Source organism: Apodemus sylvaticus, chromosome 1, assembly GCF_947179515.1.
Source record: "Apodemus sylvaticus chromosome 1, mApoSyl1.1, whole genome shotgun sequence".
In the NCBI taxonomy this organism is placed as follows: Eukaryota; Metazoa; Chordata; class Mammalia; order Rodentia; family Muridae; genus Apodemus; species Apodemus sylvaticus.
Window position 1 is genome coordinate 123,471,949 of NC_067472.1, and position 5,366 is coordinate 123,477,314.

Here is a 5,366-nt window from a genome sequence, read left to right on the forward strand (position 1 = left end):
CTTTTTTTCATTAACCATCCCAACATATCAATCTGCATCCTACAAAAGACCACATTTGCAGCTATGTCAACTATATTGTCCATAACCATAACTATGGTTCTTGCCTTTAAGGCCACTGTTCCAGGCAGAAGAATGAGGCAATTGTTGGTCTCAGGAATACTTAAGTGCATGATTCCTATAGGCTCCCTCATCCATATCACCTTATATGGAGTCTAGATGGGACTTCTTCTCCCTTTATTAACATAGATGAACACTCTGAGTATGACCATACATCATACTGTGTGACAAAGGTTCCATCAGAGACTTCTACTGTGTCCTGGAATACCTGGTGTCCCTTACCCTTAAGAGCTTCTCTGTGGCTTTCCTGAGCAGAACTCTGCCTGAAACTTTCAATGAAGCCAAGATTCCAACATTAAGAATGTTAGAGTTCTGTAGTATCTGGTTCACTTTCCTCAATGTCTAGCACACCAAAAGAAAAGTTTATGGTGGCCACAGAAGTATCCTACAGTTTGGCCTCCAGTGAAGTGTACTAAAGTCTATCTTTTTCCCTAAGTACTATACAATTTTAAGTCAGGAATTATTTGCTTGAATTCAGAGATAAAACACATACTAGAAATAATAGAGTATATTCATATTAAACTTTTGTGTTCCCTAAACTACATGGATTATCTAAAGCAAATCTGTATCACTTTTTAATTTAGATATTACATCTCAATATAGAATTTACTTCAATGAACAAATATAAGCTCTTTCTTTAACAGTAACATAAACACTATCACCTGTATCTGTCAATTTTACATAAAATTTCATCAGGACCATTTTTGTTCTCATTTTAATCTTTGATCATTCATATTACATCCTTCTGATTAATTATGAATACACTATACAATTTTATCTTGACTTTTCACCATTCAAATCATTTTTTACATTTTAAAATGAAATTACTTCCTGTAGCTCACTGTCTGAGGATTTTTTAAGTTTTTACTGATTATTTGTGAGTTTCAGATCATGCACTCAATACCACTCATCTCCCCATCCCTTCATATCAGTCCTCTGCCCTTGCAACCTGCCTCCAATATTTAAAAAAGAATACAAACAAAAAAATTAAACAAAACAAAACATAGAAAATATCTCCATATTGTGGAAACTGTAGTATGTCACAGTATGTCCCACAGTATACCCTCCTGTCCATATATCTTCCTTTGCAATGTTCATTACAGTGAGTCATTGGTTTGGTTCAAGGTCTGTGGCACCATCAGTACTGGCTCTTCATCAGGATTTCTCTGGGTTATCCTGTTGTTGTTATGTGTCATGGAGATACTGCAGTTTTTGATCACTGGACCACCCCTTTCACACACCCCAACAGTTCATAGATGATGTAGATTTAGGGGTGGAACAAGTAACTCAAAAGCCCTGGATCTGGAACTGAGATGCCACCAGGGTGCACTCTCCACCACTACTCGAGCTAGGCCACCCAGTGCTGGCATCAGCAAGAGCCGGGGTCAGCTTTTCTGCTCTCTTGCCCTGAGGGCCAGCTCACCTGCACCCATAATTCCAGAGTCAGCTCCAGTGTTCTGTCCAGTAAAAGCATGAGGCCCAGTCTCCTGAGTGCTGTATCTGGCAAGGATCTGGACCAGCTTCCGTGCTCTCACACCCTCCATGCATCAGCACCAGATCCATTGTGCTGCCCAGGAGAGGCACAGAGCCAGTTCTCACAAGCCCTACAGATAGTGAGAGGCAGGGATAGCTCTCCAGCTCTCATGACCCCACAGTTCTCTCGACTATCAGGTAGCAAGTGGCAAAGGTATTAGCTCTGCACCTGCACAACCTCACAGCAGTGAGGACCAGTATTCCCACACCCTCACCCTTGGGGGCTGGCTTGCCTGTGCCTCCACCACGAGGGCCACCTCTGCTGTGATGTTCAGGCCAGGTACAGAGCCTGCTCTCTCAAGTGCTGCAGTCAGCAAGAGGTGGGGCCAGCTCTTCAATTCTCATGACCCAGGGACAGCTTTCCCAACTGGACTGCAGAAAATGGCAAGGAGTAGGGGGGCAGGCATCACCTCTGCACCCACACCACCCCATGGCAGACAAGGCAGGGTCAGCTTTCTCACAATCATGTCCTTGAGGCCAGGTCACCTGCATCTTCAACACCAGGGCCAGCTCTACTATGCTGCCCAGGAAAGATGCAAGGCCAGCTCTCCAGAGCACTACAGCCAGTGAGGGGTGGGCAAAGTTCTGTATAGCCACTGGACATCCACGTGGTCCCTAGTAGCTGCCCAGACCAGGGATGTCCCCATGATCTCTAGTAGTAATCTGAGCCACAGGCATCAATACCAACCACTGTCATAGCAGGCATGGTGCTCAGTGGCAGCAGGGGTTGGTACATCACCATGTCCTCAGGTAGTGGGGCTGACTACTCATAACAGACTATTCCTCTACACGCTTGGTCTTCAGTTCCATCTCTCTGCTTAATGCTCAAACTGTTCCATTTCTCTTTCTCTCCCATATGTCCTATGTCCACCACATACTTGCACATTGTAGTGGTCCCCGCTGCTGGCCAGCCACACAGTTGTCTATAATGTGTGTGTGTGTGTGTGTGTATGTGTGTGTGTGTGTGTGTGTGTGTGTGGTGTAACTGGCAGGACCTGTAGGTGTTTACAACCTGTCCATGTGGCATGGGGGGCAAGTCTGTGAACATCACATAAACACACACACACACACACACACACACACACACACACACACACCATCCTTTGGCATGTAGCATGACAATTTACATGTCTATGGCTGACTTCAGGATAGCCTTTTTATTGGTTACTTTATTTACATTTCAATGTTATCCTCCTTCCCAGTTTCCCCTCCACAAACCCCCTATGCCCTCCACCCTCCCCCTGCCTCTATGAGGGTGCTCCCCTACCTGCCCACCCACATCTGCTTCAGTGGCCTACCATTCCCCTATCCTGGGTCATCAACCCTCCATAGAACCAAGGATCTCTCCTCCCAGTGATGCTAATTAAGGCAATCCTCTGCTCTATATCCAGATGGGGCCATGGGTACAACCTATATACTCTTTGGTTGGTGGTTTAGTCCCTGGGAGTTTTTGAGCTGATACTGCTGTTCTTCCTATGAGGTTGCAAACCCCTTCAGCTCCTACAGTCCTTGCCCTAGCTTCTTCGTTGGGGTCCCCAAGCTCAGTCCAATGTTTGGCTGTGTACATCTGCATCTATATTGGCCAGGCTCTGGAATAGCCTCTCAGGGGACAGCTATACTGGGCTCCTGTCAATAAGCACTTCTGGGCATCAGCAATACTGTCTGGGTTTGGTGTCAGAAGATGGGATGGATCCCTAGGTAGAACAGTCTCTGGATGGCCTTTCCTTCAGTTTCTGCTCCACTCTGCCCCTGCATTTCTTTTTGACAGGAGTAATTTTGGATTAATATTTTTAGGTGGGTGGTGGCCCCATCCCTCAACTGGGGGCCATGCCTATCCAATGGACATGGCCTCTATAGGTTCTATCTTCCCTTTGTTGGGTATTTCGACTAAAGTCCTCCCTGTTGTGTCCCTGACATCTGACCCTCTGTACTTCTTGTCCATCTCCTCCCATATCTGAACTGCCCCCCCCCCGTCATTTTCCCCTCCCTTCCTCTTTCCCTCCCAGGTCCCTCTCTCCCTCTACTTTCCAGAGATTCCACACTTTGATGCAATCTTCTTTCCTCCTGGTTTCATATGGTCTGTGAGTTGTATCGTGGATATTCAGGATAGCCTTTTAAATAGATGATTTCACTTACAAGTTGTAATTGGTGGAACAGACTGCCACCTAGTGACTCTACTTTGCTCAACTCCAAACTAAAGAGTGAAAAGGAATGTTGGCTTAGGAGAAGTCAGCAAGAAATTCAACCTGTGCTTACACTTCAGATGTAATCAAAAGGCTGATGAATCGGCATCTGAGTTGGTTTAACTTCTGAGGAGTCTGAAGAACAACTATACCTCTTGTTTCTCCACCATCAATCATGAAAATTAGAATTCCATTGCTTTTCATTGGATCTACATAACCAATTAAGGTAAAATTTCCCTAACTGAAACCTGAAGAGCTTCATCCTTAATTTGTCTCATCCTAACTTCATGATGAATATGGAATTTTTTTCCATGAAAGCCACTCTTGTGTGTGTGGTTCAGGAAATTCTAGAAGATGAAGAGTTAGTTCTTCAACCCTAGTAATACAGAGCTTTGGGTTTGTTGGTGCTAAGGCCTGAACTAAGGCTCCAGTGCTGTTATACTCTCTCTTACAATAATCTTTACTGATAAAGAGACACATGCTTTTTCTCTTGTTTTCTAGTCATTGCTCACAGTTTGCTCAGTTTTAGCAAGATCTTCCTGTTCTTCTGGCTGACACTGACTCAGATTTTAATTTGGGTAGAAGTCTACCAATGTAACCACCGACTAAGGCTTAATCACCTTCAGTGGGACAATAAAGTTAGCAATACTATGTTTTGCAGACACTAGGAAAACCTTAGGCACCAAGTTAGGACTGGAAGGTTTGTCCCAACATCTAGAGGAGATCCTAAGTCTGGCCTGTCTGTCAAGATGCTAGGGCCAGGAAAATTGGATTTCCCTTCTGTCTTAGTTAGGGCTTTATTACTTTGAAGAGACTTCATGACCAAAATGCTTATATAAGCAAACATTTAACTGGGGCTGGCTCACCATTTTAGTCAATTATCATGGTGGGAAGCATGGTCATCATGCAGGAAGACTTGGAGGAGCCAAGAGTTCTATATCGTGAAGCGAAGGCAGCTACAAGAGACTCTCTTCCCCACTAGGCAGAGATTGAGCACTAGGAGACCTCAAAGTCCCACATCCACAGTGACACACTTCCTCTAACAAGGCCACACCTGCCACTGTTTATGGGCCAAGCATATTCAAACCATACCTCCTTCAAGGTCTAATTTGTCCTGAGAATGTTTATCTTCCTTTGTTTGAAACGTTTTTCCTTACAGTTGAAGTATGAATTGAAATGAAACACTAAAAAGTAGAATGACTCCTGTCTCCTCCTCCTCCTCCTCCTCCTCCTCCTCCTCCTCCTCCTCCTCCTCCTCCTCCTCCTCCTCCTCTTCTTCTTCTTCTTCTTCCTTCTTCTTCTTCCTTCTGCTTCTTCCGTCTTCTTCTTCCTTCTTCTTCTTCCTTCTTCTTCCCCTTCTCCTCTTCCTCCTCCTCCTCCTCGTCTTCCTCCTCCTCCTTCTCCTTCTCTTCCTCCTCTTCCTTCCCTTCTTGCTCCTCCTTCTCCCCCCTTCCTTCTCTTCTTCTTCCTCCTCCTCTTCCTCCTTCTTTTTCATTTTTGGTTTTAAATGTCTATACTAAAACAAAACAGGCT

The 5,366-nt window shown here is 44.8% G+C and overlaps 1 pseudogene; it reads right to left on the reverse strand.

Moving 5' to 3' along the window:
- Positions 1-3,891: 3,891 nt before the first annotated feature.
- On the reverse strand, positions 3,892-4,653 carry LOC127687205 (calcium-independent phospholipase A2-gamma-like; annotated as a pseudogene).
- Between the last annotated feature and the right edge of the window lie 713 nt (positions 4,654-5,366).